Consider the following 17216-nt stretch of genomic DNA (forward strand, 5'->3'; position numbering starts at 1 on the left):
CACTAAACTTGGCGGCCTTGTTTCACAGAACACAGTAATAACATTGAGTTCACATGCAATTTGCTTCTGAGCGGGTTTTAGGTGTCACTCCCCACCAGGCTGAAACTAACATATCTTGGGCAAGAGACGATGGACCCACAGATGCAGGGTGAGGTGCTAGGAGAACCTAACTTGGGTAATCCAGGTTCTGACATCTGTCCCCTAAACCCTGCCACTCTGTAAGAAAAAGATTTGTACTGCCATTTTCTGTTTGACTCTCTGGAAGAAAAATGAAAAAGTAAGGTATATTTATTGAAATGAACTACTAGGCTAGTATAGTGGGTAAGCTTGAGTTCTGGGTTCAAATTTATCTTCTGCTATATAACCAGTAGCGTGTTATTCAACCTCAGTTTCCTTATCTGTATCTTATTATAGTGCCTGTTCTTCATGGTATTCCAAGGATTATCTAACTTTACAGTATATGACATACCTAGCACAGGAGTCACCATAGAGGATGCATTCAGGATACATTAGTACAAAAAGACAATATTACAATAAACTTATAATTTAGTGGGCATTTATTTGTGATTCATGAATTGAAGTATTTTGTATTCTACAAAATAAGAGCTCCCTTGGTCAATAATAGAAAAGTTAGTTGTAAGGTGTGAATGAGAAAAGAGAACTACCACTGAAAAACTGGTTATCATCAGGTTACTTTTTCTTAATAATAATTTTATTTAACTTTATTTATTTATTTTCTTTATTTAAATGTGACCAGAGACAGACAGAGTGAGAGTAAACCACCAGGTCTCGGACTTGAACCACAGTTGCCCATGTGAGAGTCCAGCACCCTTAACCAGTACACCATCTGCTGGCCCAAGGTTACTTTTATAAGGGTTAAAGAAGAGGGAACTTCTTATGCTGAATAGGTTGGAACCTCCTGTTTTCAAGAAAAACTAGCCTGTTTTGAGATTCATCTGTTTCCTTAGAGTCAGTCTGATTATGTGGCATTTGGCACGACTGACTCCATTTTAGTTTGGTCTGGTCTGCTGGGACCTAGGGCAGGAGCTCAGTCCAAAACAATGCCTCCCATAATTTTATTTAACATTATCTGGTCCATGGCTTGTTTCCAATAGTAGATGAATTGAAGGTGCAACAATTTTCCTACAAAAAAAGGAAGGCATTAGTATCTATTACACTTTCTCCAGTCTACAGATCTTTCACATTGGTTCCCTCAATTACAACTATCCTGCAAATTCTAGAAGGCAAATATTGTTTTGCTGTTTTTCTGAGGAAAACACTGTAACTGAGAAGTAAATGCTTTCATTCAGGTCCCATGGCCTGCTAGAGCAGTACAGAAGAAATGGGGCATCTTGACTCCTCGTTCTATGCCCTTTCTTCTAGACCACACCTGTTTTTGTACTTTTTGAAAGGTGCCAACCTCCTTTCCAGTCCCCTGTCCTCGTCCTCAGTTTGTCTGCCTTTTCTTTCCTCAAAAAATGAGGCTCTGCTAAGCTAGAAAGATATGGTAACTGTCATCTTTGGGTTTTGGTAATATCAAGAAGCCAGGAAACATTTCCCTGTAAGGTTTTCCAGCTAGACAACAACTTAACACCACCAAAACCACACATGTGTATTTTTTCTCTGTTAAAATTTTATATAAATTTTAAAAATAAATGAAAGAGGCTTAGTGTGTTCCTATTAGAATTTTTTTTTTCTTTTTGAGTAGTATTTGCCTGAACAAGGAACAATCCATAGAAGGAATTTTGAGCACAGCCTGTTTTCTATCATGAAAGTGAGCTGGAGACTGAACTGAAGTTTGCTGTCACAGGAGGGGCTCTACAGGTCATGGTCCTCCCTGGAGAGCTGACACTTTCGCACATTAGAGCCAGCTTCTTCATGGGAGCAGGGGTCAAGAAGGGATGCAATCCATTTTTTTTTTTTTTGAGAGGTTTTTGCTATAGGGCACATGAGCTCACCAGAAAGAGAGAGTCAGAGAGATAGAAAGAGAGAAATCACTCCCCCCCCCCCCCCCGGGGGGGGGGCCTCCCGCAACCCCCTCTCCCCATGTCCTCTCAGGATCTTAGGCACGCATGCACACATGCCTGGCATGAGTTTAAGCCACCAAATCCGGGACTCGAACTGTGGTCAACTACATAACCATTACACCAACTGCTGGTCCTGTTTGTTCTCATCTTACAAGAACTCTATGGATTGCACCACAGTGTATCATGCAGCTTATTCTAAGCAAGTTGGGAATGAAAAATTTTACAGGAACAATCCACTTTTCCAGTGGTCGGATATGGTTGCTTCAAACCCCATATTATCTACTTGGGGCCATTTTTAAGGTATTATCTGTAGGCTGACCGTGTATTTGTACCTCAGTGAAGATTTGTTCAATGAGCTGATGGCATCTGAGCCCAAGACATCAAGAAAGGCATTGCTATACCCAAAATATTAAGTTTTTTAAAGTGGGGAGGAAAAGAATCAATATAAATAGCAGGAAAGTTATTTATATTTTAGGAAAAACTCCATCAAAATGGTTGAAATATTTAATGTTCGAGCACTTAAAGTAATAAACGTTAACATTTTGTAAACAATACTCTATCAGACTAAATCTCTCTTCTCTAACACTGAATGTACTGATTTCATCTGTCCTTTGAAGTCTGTCCTGTCTGTGATCTGAGTACTACTCTTCTGACACTTCCTACCTCAGAAAGAACCCAAGTACTGCTACTTCTACCCACAGTACCAGCTCAGACATTGCTGATTGATAATGACTTTTTTGCACACAGTCCACAGGCAGACTCAAAATTCTTCTCATGAAATACTAACCTCCAGGAGGTCACCAGCAACCAATCTGAATTTGTCAGTTAAGTTGAACATGTAAGTTTGTGGGACCAGCAATTGGTGTTACGGCTATGTCGCTGGATTCCCATGTAGTCGACCGCAGTTCAAGTCCTGGACCCGGTGGCTTAAACTCACACCGGGCGAACGTGCATGCGTGCCTAAGATCCCAAGAGGAGAATGGAGGAGAGGGGATTGCAGTGTGGCCATCACCCCTGGAGGGTGATTTCTGGCTTTCTGTCTCTGTCTCTGTCTTTCTGGTGACTGCACATGCCCTACAGCAAAAACCTCTCCAAAACAACAACAACAACAAAATATGTAAGTCTGTCCTAGAGTAGGACCATACAGGTGCAAGCTCCTGAGACACCCAAAGTGATCTATAAAGTCAATGCAATCCATATCAAAATTTCAATGTCATTTTTCTTTACATATTAAAAGCAATACTAAAGTGTACATGAAACCACAAAAATAATCCAAATAGCCAAGACAATCATGAGAAAAAATAAATCAATAGGCATCACGTTACCAAATTTCTTTTATTTTTTCAGAGGTTTTAGCCTTAGGGTGTGTGCTCACCAGAGAAACAGACAGACAGACAGACAAAGTGAGAGGGGAAGTGAGAACTAATTACTCTCCAGAGGGGATGGCCATGCCACAATCCCCTTTCCTCCATTCTTCCGGGATCTTGTGCACACACATACATGCACCCAGCATGAGTTTCAAGTCACCAGGTCAGGGACTCCAGCACTGTAGCTGGAGTCCAATCATGTAGCTGCTACACCATCTGCTGATCCCCAAGTTTCCAAATTTAAAACTATACTATTAAGAGCTAATAACTAAAACTAAAAACTAAAAATACATAGATCAGTGCAACAAAATAGAGAATCTAGGTGAAAACCTAAGCATCTACAGTCACTTAATTGTCAACAGAGATGTTAAGAATATGCATGGGGAAGAGGACAGTCTGGTCAAAACTTGGTGTTACAATATCCATATGGAAAAGAAAGAAACTGGATCTTTATCTTAATCAACTCAAAGTAGTCAGGGACCATTTGTTAACCACCACTAATTAATGGAGAACAGAGCAGACTGCTGCGGACAGTTAGGCACTGAGAAAGTACCAAATATAAGAATGTACAAACACGTGAATATCTTGACAATGTAGGGGAAAGGAGATAAAATTAAGCTGGCCATATCTCTAGTATCTAGTTTTCCCATTTCTCCTCCTTCACTATTATTAATAGAGATCATTTAAATCAACATGGAATATGCAGTCATATCCCCAAGCTGTAAGTACAATTATTTACCTAATTTTTCTTCTAAAGAGACTTCCTTTTTTCCTCACTTTTAAAATATATTTTAGAAGGAAGTCATGGGGCCAGCAGGTGGCATGGTAGTTAAGGGCGCTGGACTCTCACATGGCTGACTGTGGTTCAAGTACCAGACCTGGAGTTTTGCTTTTTCTCTCTCTCGCACTGTCTTTCATCTCTGGAAATATTTTTTAAAAATAATAATAAATAAAGTTAAATAAAACAATTCTTAAAAAAATTAGTATCCCAACAAAACTGGATTCATCAATACATAAAAAGGATTATACACCATGACTAAGTGAACTTTGTCTCAGGAATGTAAGATTGGCTTAGCATTAAACATCAGAAAATCAATTAATGTAATAAGCCAAATCGATAGAATAATGGGCAAAAACTACAGGATCATCTCAATACACTCAGAAGTATTTGAAAAAGTCTAAAACTCTTCATGATTAAAACATTCAACAAACCACGAATAAAGGGAATCTTCTTAACCTGATCAAGGATAGCTACAAAAAACACTTAGCTATCATCAGACTTAATGGTGAATTTGAATGCTTTTCCCTAAGATCAAAAATAAAATAAGGAAGTCTGCTCTTTCCACTTTTATTCAACATTGTCTTAGAGGTTCTAGACAGGATAATTAGGTAATAAAACTACATAAAAGGCAACCATACTAGAAATGAAGAAGTAAAACTACTTCTATTTATAGATAGCATAATCTTGTATGGAGAAAAATTTACTAAAAATTATTAGAATAAGGGACCAGCAGATGGTGTAATGGTTATGTCACTGGACTCTCACGTAGTTGACCAAGGTTCAAGTCCCTGACCCAGAAGCTTAAAACTCGCACCAGGCACGTGTGTGTATGCCCAAGATCCTGCGTGGAGAATTGAGAAGGGATTGTGGTGTGGCCATCCCCTCTGGGGGCTGATTTCTCACTTTCTGTCTCTCTCTGTATCTCTAGTGAGTGCACATACCCTACAGCAAAAATATCTCAAAAAAAAAATTATTAGAATGCATAAACAAGTTCAGCAAAGTTATAGGATATGATATCAGTATATAAAAAAACAATTGTAGTTCTATAGCTATGTACTATGTGAAAATGAAATTAAGAAAGCAGTTCTATTTATAATAGCATAAAAAATACAATACTTAGAAATAAATTTAATATGTGCAAAACATATACATCAAAAACGTCCAAACACTGCTGAAAAAAAATTAAAGAAGACCTAAGTAAATGAAAAGATATTCCATGTTCATAGATTGGAAAACTTAATATTGTTAAGGGCTAAGAGTGCAAATTAATGGTGCTGCTAAAGACAAGAATTTTCTTTCTGGGTGCTGAAAGTGTTCTAAAATGGCTGCATAATTCTGTGAATATACTAAAACTCATTGAACTGTATATTTTAAATGAGTGAATTTTATAATATGTCAACTATATATAAAAAAAATCAGTTACCAAAAATGTTACTATTGGGACATCAGAGAAGTTATGATGTATTTTTCTGTTTTTCTATGTAAAAAAGATACATTATGACTTTCCAGATGACCCAATATTTCTATGACTATTTTGGGGAAAATTTGCCTATGACTAAGCAAGTGTACAAAGAGGGCTGAAGATGATGCAGGAGCTTGGGGAGCTTGGGGACCATGATGCTGCCCCTACAAGCAAAGGCTGTGATATGCAAAAACAAACAGGGGACAGTGGGAAGGGAAAAGAAACCAACAGACAAACCACACTATCCCTTGGAGTGGCCTTTAAACTGTGGGGGTCAAGTGGCCCATCAAAGTCTGTTTGGTCCCTCCTCTGCCTGCTGTTGTTTCACTGCCATCTGTCAAGTCCCCAGGCTGCCGCACCCTGGAGGAAAGACTCCTCAGAAGATGAAAACCACTGAGATGGGTGGGGTGATGTGTTTTGAAGTTTAAAATGAGAACAAGAAGGGAATCTAGCTCTCTTTCCACCTGAGCTCGCTTTCTACTGGTGAAGACACAAACTCAGAGATGAGAAGGGACTTGTTCGAGGTCACTCGGCTAGGAGGGGTAGCACTGGTCTAACACTGCAATCTTCTGGGAAGACAAGGAAACTAAATATAAATGATATGACAGAGCTTTAAAAGAAAAAGAGTACTTTTTCTTTTTAAAGAAAGATAGAGTTCTAATTTTGCGATAAAACAGAAAGACATATAAGCAAGGAAATATAATCAAAAGACATTACCTGACTCTCATGATCATTATATATCTCTTTATAATGTAAATGCTTTAAACACGATTTAGGTTAAAATAGTGCTCTTAATATATTAGGAGGTGGGGTAGGGGAGGAAGGGGGATGGGGTAAGAAAGTGAAATCTTCATCCATCACAGCAGGAAGTAAACAGACCATGTGCAGAACAGATACACCAAGAAAGCAGTATAAGCATATCATTCAGAGACCTGAAGGCAACCACTGGAAGAAACAGCGAGTTAAAAGCAGCAGCCTCTAGGGAAAGGTGGGCAGTGGATGGTTGTTTTTCACTGTGAGTCCTTCAGTACTATTTGATTTTTTTAAGCATGTGCATGTATTGCTCTGATCAAAAAATTTAAACTTATTTTTAAAAACCCACAGCTTCCTTGCTAGCAGTTCAGACATCTGGTCAGTAAACAGCACTGACCAGTCAGGCAGTCTTTACTATTTAAGTCCCTCATTTCCTATCCTCTGAGACCAGAGACCCCATTGCCTATAGCAATGGAGATCTGAGCAGATAAGTCCAAGTCAGCCTCAACTTGGGATGCTTGGAGAAGGCTTACCCTCCTTAAGATTTACAAGGAAGCAGAGAAAAAGATCTTGGTGGAGCTCAAAGGCTCACCATTTCATTTACTGTTTTACTCAGCTGCTTCCTGTGCTGTTAGGGCTGAGGAGGCCTTCCGGTTGATAACCCACTGGGTGATACCAGCAGCGCAGGGTCACAGCCTCCAATCCTCTTGGGAGGGGGGGCCAGCACTGTAGCTGGAGTCCAATCATGTAGCTGCTACACCATCTGCTGATCCCCAAGTTTCCAAATTTAAAACTATACTATTAAGAGCTAATAACTAAAACTAAAAACTAAAAATACATAGATCAGTGCAACAAAATAGAGAATCTAGGTGAAAACCTAAGCATCTACAGTCACTTAATTGTCAACAGAGATGTTAAGAATATGCATGGGGAAGAGGACAGTCTGGTCAAAACTTGGTGTTACAATATCCATATGGAAAAGAAAGAAACTGGATCTTTATCTTAATCAACTCAAAGTAGTCAGGGACCATTTGTTAACCACCACTAATTAATGGAGAACAGAGCAGACTGCTGCGGACAGTTAGGCACTGAGAAAGTACCAAATATAAGAATGTACAAACACGTGAATATCTTGACAATGTAGGGGAAAGGAGATAAAATTAAGCTGGCCATATCTCTAGTATCTAGTTTTCCCATTTCTCCTCCTTCACTATTATTAATAGAGATCATTTAAATCAACATGGAATATGCAGTCATATCCCCAAGCTGTAAGTACAATTATTTACCTAATTTTTCTTCTAAAGAGACTTCCTTTTTTCCTCACTTTTAAAATATATTTTAGAAGGAAGTCATGGGGCCAGCAGGTGGCATGGTAGTTAAGGGCGCTGGACTCTCACATGGCTGACTGTGGTTCAAGTACCAGACCTGGAGTTTTGCTTTTTCTCTCTCTCGCACTGTCTTTCATCTCTGGAAATATTTTTTAAAAATAATAATAAATAAAGTTAAATAAAACAATTCTTAAAAAAATTAGTATCCCAACAAAACTGGATTCATCAATACATAAAAAGGATTATACACCATGACTAAGTGAACTTTGTCTCAGGAATGTAAGATTGGCTTAGCATTAAACATCAGAAAATCAATTAATGTAATAAGCCAAATCGATAGAATAATGGGCAAAAACTACAGGATCATCTCAATACACTCAGAAGTATTTGAAAAAGTCTAAAACTCTTCATGATTAAAACATTCAACAAACCACGAATAAAGGGAATCTTCTTAACCTGATCAAGGATAGCTACAAAAAACACTTAGCTATCATCAGACTTAATGGTGAATTTGAATGCTTTTCCCTAAGATCAAAAATAAAATAAGGAAGTCTGCTCTTTCCACTTTTATTCAACATTGTCTTAGAGGTTCTAGACAGGATAATTAGGTAATAAAACTACATAAAAGGCAACCATACTAGAAATGAAGAAGTAAAACTACTTCTATTTATAGATAGCATAATCTTGTATGGAGAAAAATTTACTAAAAATTATTAGAATAAGGGACCAGCAGATGGTGTAATGGTTATGTCACTGGACTCTCACGTAGTTGACCAAGGTTCAAGTCCCTGACCCAGAAGCTTAAAACTCGCACCAGGCACGTGTGTGTATGCCCAAGATCCTGCGTGGAGAATTGAGAAGGGATTGTGGTGTGGCCATCCCCTCTGGGGGCTGATTTCTCACTTTCTGTCTCTCTCTGTATCTCTAGTGAGTGCACATACCCTACAGCAAAAATATCTCAAAAAAAAAATTATTAGAATGCATAAACAAGTTCAGCAAAGTTATAGGATATGATATCAGTATATAAAAAAACAATTGTAGTTCTATAGCTATGTACTATGTGAAAATGAAATTAAGAAAGCAGTTCTATTTATAATAGCATAAAAAATACAATACTTAGAAATAAATTTAATATGTGCAAAACATATACATCAAAAACGTCCAAACACTGCTGAAAAAAAATTAAAGAAGACCTAAGTAAATGAAAAGATATTCCATGTTCATAGATTGGAAAACTTAATATTGTTAAGGGCTAAGAGTGCAAATTAATGGTGCTGCTAAAGACAAGAATTTTCTTTCTGGGTGCTGAAAGTGTTCTAAAATGGCTGCATAATTCTGTGAATATACTAAAACTCATTGAACTGTATATTTTAAATGAGTGAATTTTATAATATGTCAACTATATATAAAAAAAATCAGTTACCAAAAATGTTACTATTGGGACATCAGAGAAGTTATGATGTATTTTTCTGTTTTTCTATGTAAAAAAGATACATTATGACTTTCCAGATGACCCAATATTTCTATGACTATTTTGGGGAAAATTTGCCTATGACTAAGCAAGTGTACAAAGAGGGCTGAAGATGATGCAGGAGCTTGGGGAGCTTGGGGACCATGATGCTGCCCCTACAAGCAAAGGCTGTGATATGCAAAAACAAACAGGGGACAGTGGGAAGGGAAAAGAAACCAACAGACAAACCACACTATCCCTTGGAGTGGCCTTTAAACTGTGGGGGTCAAGTGGCCCATCAAAGTCTGTTTGGTCCCTCCTCTGCCTGCTGTTGTTTCACTGCCATCTGTCAAGTCCCCAGGCTGCCGCACCCTGGAGGAAAGACTCCTCAGAAGATGAAAACCACTGAGATGGGTGGGGTGATGTGTTTTGAAGTTTAAAATGAGAACAAGAAGGGAATCTAGCTCTCTTTCCACCTGAGCTCGCTTTCTACTGGTGAAGACACAAACTCAGGTCACTCGGCTAGGAGGGGTAGCACTGGTCTAACACTGCAATCTTCTGGGAAGACAAGGAAACTAAATATAAATGATATGACAGAGCTTTAAAAGAAAAAGAGTACTTTTTCTTTTTAAAGAAAGATAGAGTTCTAATTTTGCGATAAAACAGAAAGACATATAAGCAAGGAAATATAATCAAAAGACATTACCTGACTCTCATGATCATTATTATATATCTCTTTATAATGTAAATGCTTTAAACACGATTTAGGTTAAAATAGTGCTCTTAATATATTAGGAGGTGGGGTAGGGGAGGAAGGGGGATGGGGTAAGAAAGTGAAATCTTCATCCATCACAGCAGGAAGTAAACAGACCATGTGCAGAACAGATACACCAAGAAAGCAGTATAAGCATATCATTCAGAGACCTGAAGGCAACCACTGGAAGAAACAGCGAGTTAAAAGCAGCAGCCTCTAGGGAAAGGTGGGCAGTGGATGGTTGTTTTTCACTGTGAGTCCTTCAGTACTATTTGATTTTTTTAAGCATGTGCATGTATTGCTCTGATCAAAAAATTTAAACTTATTTTTAAAAACCCACAGCTTCCTTGCTAGCAGTTCAGACATCTGGTCAGTAAACAGCACTGACCAGTCAGGCAGTCTTTACTATTTAAGTCCCTCATTTCCTATCCTCTGAGACCAGAGACCCCATTGCCTATAGCAATGGAGATCTGAGCAGATAAGTCCAAGTCAGCCTCAACTTGGGATGCTTGGAGAAGGCTTACCCTCCTTAAGATTTACAAGGAAGCAGAGAAAAAGATCTTGGTGGAGCTCAAAGGCTCACCATTTCATTTACTGTTTTACTCAGCTGCTTCCTGTGCTGTTAGGGCTGAGGAGGCCTTCCGGTTGATAACCCACTGGGTGATACCAGCAGCGCAGGGTCACAGCCTCCAATCCTCTTGGGAGGGGAGGTCCTGCCACCAAGGTGCCTTGCTGATTTTGCTCCTGCTGAGGCCCAGGACAGGTCATCCCATGAGGAATGCCAACATTATCTGTATGATGAGTAGGTGCCTCTCAGAGGCATCTGCTCAAACTCAGAAAAGAAAGTGACTGCATTTGCTGTGGAAACAAAGAGCAAGACTTCAGGTTCAGCCACCAGATGGGACCAGGCAAGACCTCAGTTTCATCATTGTGAAACTGCAGCTCAGACATGGCTCAGTACAAAGACTGATTGACGCCTGAAACTACGTTTCCACTCACTCTCAAAGGGCAAACTCCCATGTCTGTAAAAAAATGGATGTTGGTAGTAGAGATTCTCAACCATCATGTCAAAACTCGCATTGTGAAGGTTGTTGTGAATAACTTGGACCAATAACAGTTTCAGTACTGAGGTTTGCAAGTAAGGTGCATTTTATTATATGTGAGGCAAGGGTTCAAATTCTCCAGTAGTATCATTGTTTGCATGTCTATCTCAGAATTGGGGGACTGTCTATGGGGTGTAATATGTCAAACATGTCAATACTGTCCATCATGTGTACTTAAAAAAAGCAAAACAAAAATGATCAATTAAGTATCACAGGACCTGGACCTCTCTCAGGGCCTTTCTAACTCTAAAGCAGATGACTATCACTATAGATGGGCTTCCTTAAAGACTACACTTCTCCAACAAGGATCATTCTCTGAGACCAAGGCACACAGGGCTTCATAAAGCTGTCTGAAGACATCTTTGTTTTATGCCTTTGCTCAAACTATCTCAACCCCTTTGTGGACTGTTCTCTCTCCTTCTCAAATTCTGCTCATCTACCAGGCCTCAAGTCAAGATATGTTTCTAGAAAGGTTTGACCAGTCAAAACCCACAATAATCTTCATTTTGCTGGATTCCCCAAACACTCACAGTCACGTTTTCCTGCTGGATTATGAAATGCTTTATGTTTCACTAATTATTTGGACCACCAAGACTATTAGCCATAGTCATCTTTTCTGGGTTTGACCCCCTAGTAACGAGCAAAGAGCTGGGCATACTAGACCTTACCTGCTTAATTAATGCTTCATGAATGATTTCCTGAATACATGAGCCCATGTCCATAATTCATGTCTTTCAGTTTCTTTTTAAAAAAAAATTCAAGGACCAGCTGATGGCATAATGGTTATATAGTTGGACTCCCATGTAGTCAACTGCAGTGGCTTAAAACTCATGCCGGGCACATGTGCATGTGTGCCCAAAATCCTGAGAGGAGACTAGAGGAGAAGGGATTATGACATGGCCATCCCCCCAGGGGGGGGATTTCTCTTTTTTTGTCTGTCTCTCTCTGTCTCTCTGGTAAGCACACATGCCCAACATCAAAAATGTCTCTTAAAAAAATTCAAACATCACAGTCCTCTAAGGAACTATATCTAAATTAGCCTTATTACTATAAGAATTTGAAGAGATTTTAGAAAATTTCTCATACAATAATCACCTCAAATCAGAAGCAGACCCTCATTTCTCTTTCCCATGTGGAGATAAAACAGACTTGGAGGCTGAAGGATGACCGCTAGTTTTGAAGTCTTACCTCACCATTTGCACCTTGCAAAAAGTAGTCTATTAGCATCATAATTTTTAAAATTTATTTATTTTATCCATGATAGAGAGTGTATGTTAGAGAAAGAGAGGGAGAAACACCCTTGACAGTGTCTCATCATGCTCTGATTCCCCTCTTTCCAGCCTTCCAGCCCATCATGATCTTGGGTGCAAGTACTTGGTGCACTCTTAGTCAACCTGGGGACCTGAACCATAGTCAGCTCTGTGGCTTCCAGCAGTGTGGTTCAGATTGCTATGGACTGTACCACCAGGTTAGGCCAAGCATCATGTTTTCAAAGTACACACTGAAAATATTTCTTAGGTATCCCTTACTTAACACTGAATTAGTGAGTGTCTTCTATTAGGGGACGGCCTACAGATTCTCTTTGATCTCAGCTGGGCCCTGGGTGAAGTTAAACAATTCTCTCATTCATTCCTAGTTGATTCCTTATTCCACCCACACATGCAGCTGTTATAAACCCCGGCAGTCTCCTGAAACTTCCTAACCAGCCTACCACCTTTACTTTGTGTAAGGACCTCATCTCCCATCTCACTTTCAAAGCAGAGCTTGGCCATGCTAAGCATCCCTCCATTCCACCTAGAGAGTCAAGTCTGAGAACCATTGTTCTATGATGACCTAACAATGATGTAAACACAAAATCAAAAGACCTACTGATGAGGTCATCATCGAGTTTCTCTCAGGCATCTCTCCAGAAGGCTGCGTTTACTTCCCTCTTTCACTGCACTGCTTCTGAGTTGCTGTAAGTCCATCAAAATGTCACTCAACCAGAATAATTCCTGTAGGAAATTTTGCCTGAACTCAAGCTCTGCCTTCTCAAAATAAGTTAATTCAAGACTATGCACCACCTTTTTTTCTCCTCTGTTGCCAGGGTCCAAGAAGTATGGCTTAAATGGCCATCCTCTGAGGCACAGCGTACATAGCCCTCAAAGTAATGGCCATGGCTAGGAAGCCAATGGCCAAACTGCATCCTGGGAGGCATCCCACACCCACTGACTTAATCTGAAGTGGCTTTGTACAGGCAAGGCCATCTAGGGGCCTCGACAGAATCTGAATCACAAAGTGCTTTTCAGTTTCCTGTTGGCTCAATGGTACAGAGAGGCCACAGATTCGTCGTCTTAAACTGACACACAATATATAATTAATAAATTGTTCCTTTAGGAAGGGAAGGCACCCATCCAAAAGAGCCACCCATTCAGGAGCCTCCTTCTCTTCTCTACTTCCATGGCCTTTTCTTTCCAGAGTACGATTTACAGACATTATCTCATCTATAGGCTCCTGTGAGGACAGGCAGGTAACAAGCTGGGCAGACTGCTTGCCATTGCTGTTTTTAAAGTCCGTGTGAGGTAGTGTTTGGGTTAAAGGCACACAGCAAGCTGGGGATAAATCCTGTATACTAAGTCCACTGCACTGCTGCCTGCCTGGGATGCGAATATGCCCTCAACATTTTTGGTCGGTTGCAAAATACTGAATGCACAGAGAGGAAGGGGTCTTTCCTGAACTCCGAGTGTTGAAATGTGAGAGTTACCTCTGGACTTCTGCTCAGCTTATTCCTTCCCCATCCTCCCTGCCTTCTCAAGTTCCACCCACCCTCCATGTGCTGCTCATAAACACTCCCTACCTGAAGCTCTGACTGACACCATCTCTCATCAGTCTTTCCTTTTGCTACCTTTTGCAGGCAAACCTGCTGCTGGGTTTATGGGTCACAGAGATCCATTCCCCTCAAAAAGGCAACATTCAGGGAAGCTTTGGAGGTAAAGGCGTTGGTGGAGCTGTGCGTGCACTAGCACATAAGCCAGTTCTTAATGATTATGTAATACATGATAACAATAAACACAAATACAGTAGGCCTTACCACGTGCTCAGCACTTTGCTTAGCACTTTCCTGCATCCCTCATTTAATAAGAGCATCCAAAGATTACCAGCTCCTCCCCCACCACAGCTAGCCTCTCATTCACTGCCTAGAAGGAAGCAGCATGCCCTACCCCTCCCGCCACTTCCACTACTGTTGCAGGGGCAGTCCTCTGCACCCTAGACATGGCTTTGCTCCTCAGAATGACAAGACCAAAGGCCTTTCACAAAGACTCCAATGAGGTGACTGATGTCTGGTTTCGTCAACTACAAGTGAATAATTAATACTTGCCAGTAAAGAAATAGACTCATTGTTGTGGTGGCCACATGGAGGTTATAAAAGCCCATTTTGTGAAGCTCTTGGTGGAACCCTGGGGCCAACAGTGGCCAAAAGAAGCCTCTCTGAGCACGTAGGCCATCCTTCGACGTGAAGACTAGAGGCTGCACTGTTTTCCAGGAGTGCTGTGCCCAATGCTAATTAGTTCATTGCCTATTCATCACCTAATTCTGCTTTCTGGTCAACGACAGCAATGGAGGCCCACTGAACCCCCAAGAGGGCATGATTTATCAGAGGGGACAAATAGAGGTCTCCTGGGGCCCTTTACCAGTTTTTAAATTCATGTCTACTTCCTTCTCTGGACCAGCCCCCAATCTGATTTCAGTCAAACTTGCCAACCCTAGTGGATTACATATCCCACTGTTGGCCTAATGCCTAAAGCAAGTTTTCCTCTTCCATTTTCCAGCAGGGACTGAACAAGGCAGCCTTGGGTGCCCACAGAACCAGTTGGAACTGGCCAGGAAATATAATAAAGAAGCTTAGTGAGCAGAGAACTAATGCTCCCAGCCAGAGGCTCCGTGTGCAGAACTACCCAGAGGCACTGGCTTTGAAAGCAGCAACACACTCTTCTTGTGGCATGATAGCTGCCTTGACAGATGGCGGCCAATGCCAACAAGTACCTCTCTACACGCAAGTTTCACATCCCCGCAGTGGGCACTGGGGGTTCAACAAATGCCTGTGGTGACAGTAACCCCTGACCAATCACACATACAGTAACCCCTGACCAATCTCTCTCTCTCTCTCACACACACACACACACAAGCATAGTCCTGCAGTATTCTTGCCCTTAGGGCCAAAGCTGTCCTTGCTGAGCATAGATGGCTGCTAGATTCTGTCATTTCAGAGAACTATTCCTCCAAAGAGATCCCCAGCTCCCCACCCCTACTTCTGGTCCACTGTCTGAAATTCCACCATTAGAGATATCAGATCTTGACTTAAAGCTTTGTTCCCTATTAAAATGCCTCCCATCCTCTGTTTCCTCCCTGGCCAAAGCACCTACTCTGCATTAAATAAGAAATTGTTGGGTATTCCCTGGCCCCTTTCTTGTAAACAATTTCTGACACTGGAGAATGGGGAAGCAGAGAGCACTATATGGCAATGAAGGTGGAAGGCCTCAGAGAGGGCCCAGAGATGGGTCTGACTGCAGAGATAACTACCTTCAAGACCTTCACAATTCTACCCAGAGGTATAGCCTAGATTTTTGCTCTCTGAGATCTGAGGGCCCCAGGTTGCTGGCAGCAGTTCTAACAGCCATGCCCAAGAGTAAGGTGAGACTCCCTGCCCTAAAGGGGACACAGGCAGGAGGTGGAAAATAGCACAGGAAGCAACACTCTCCTGATCTGCCCCTCCTGCCAGCGGGCCTGCCCCAGTCTGTGAGGGCACCGCAGGCAGGGGCTAGCAAGAAAAGACCCTTGCCCCATTTTTGCAAGGCCTAGCTGGAAGGGCAGATGGCTGGTCAGTCCCGTGAATGCTTCACTGTGCTGGGGAAACTAGGCAGGCAAAGGTCAAAGTCAGACTCCTGGGCTGGAGAGGGCACCTGGGCAGACAGTGTCCTTTCCAGCCAGTTCTCTGACCTGAGAGCCATACCTCTGTCCCGCCATGCTACCTCCTTCCCCTGGGATACCTCCTCCCCGGCCCTAACACCTCCTTCTCTTCCTTTGTACACAGGTGGGCTGTACCTGGGGTAGCGGATTCTAGCTGTCCTAAAAATCAGAAGCCATAACTGACAGGTTGGCATCTTTCTGGTTCTTCGGAGTTCAAGAAAATCAATCCTTTTCCGCGGGAGACCTCCCACTCAGCGCTGTCCCCACCTTCCCCGCCCCCAGTCAGCAGGAGGGCAATGCTAGTGTAGGCCAGAATGCTTCAAAGCGGGTCAGACGTCCCTCTTCTCCCATCAAACGCTTCAACCCCCGGACATACCCAGCTGTACCCCTCGCCCCTCCCACGCACGTTCACCGCAGGCCGCTGAGCGCCCAAGGCGGCTGCCAGGCGGGCCCAGGCGGATCTCGCCGGCCCTGGGGGATGGTGGCCGCGGCGGCAGAGGCGTGGGCCGGCGTACTGCAGTACCTGGGCGCGGACAAGGACGTGCCGGTAGCGGACGAAGTGAGCGCGCTCTTTGCCGGGGAGCTGAACCCCGTGGCTCCCAAGGCCCAGAAGAAGGTGGCACCTGCTGCTGCCGCCGCGGCCGCCGAGTCCGAGCTCCGCGATATGCCCGCGCCTCCTGGCAAAGGGTCCGCGCCGCGGAGCCCAGAGTGGGCCAGAGGGAAAAAGGAGCAGCGCGGGGCCTGAGGCCTGGCCTCTAGGGTTTTCCGGGGACCCCCAGGCCGCGCTAGCCCGGGCGCGGAGCCGAGCGCCCCCCTCGGGCTGGAAGAAGGGGCGCCGGCCCCTCGCGCATCCTCTCGGCGGCAGCCGGGTTCCCAGCAGCAGCCCGATCCCCGCGCCGGCTCTGAGGCCTGCTAACGCCGCTTACCTGGGTCTGCAGCCGGTCCAGGGCAGGGGCCCGGGGCTGCCGCTGGGCCCCGCGCCGGGGCGCAGGATGCTCTGCCCGGATCCGCTCCGCTGGCAGCCGAGCTGGGTCCGCCCCGGCCCCGCCCCACGCGCGTTGCGACTCCTCCTCCGCACCGGTGCCCAGCCCCTTCGCCGCCCTTGCTGCCGCACAAAGAGCAGGAAATGGCTGCGGTGAGGGGCTCCCGGCACCATCCCCTGTAAGGCTGGCACACCCATGACCTGCACCTTGGGCTGGTGGGCTGTCGGGATGCGGGCCTTCCGCCCCCGGAGAGTCGGCAGC

The 17216-nt window shown here is 43.0% G+C and overlaps 1 protein-coding gene across 1 annotated transcript in view; it reads right to left on the reverse strand.

Moving 5' to 3' along the window:
- CYFIP2 (cytoplasmic FMR1 interacting protein 2) overlaps positions 1-17002 on the reverse strand; it is a 164630-nt gene extending 147628 nt beyond the window's left edge. The window contains exon 1 of the mRNA XM_014582780.2: positions 16899-17002. The gene's annotated coding sequence lies outside the window, so the exon portion shown is untranslated. The remainder of the gene's footprint in view (positions 1-16898) is intronic.
- Between the last annotated feature and the right edge of the window lie 214 nt (positions 17003-17216).

This window comes from Tupaia chinensis, unplaced genomic scaffold, assembly GCF_000334495.1.
Source record: "Tupaia chinensis unplaced genomic scaffold, TupChi_1.0 Scaffold143796_1, whole genome shotgun sequence".
Classification (NCBI taxonomy): Eukaryota; Metazoa; Chordata; class Mammalia; order Scandentia; family Tupaiidae; genus Tupaia; species Tupaia belangeri.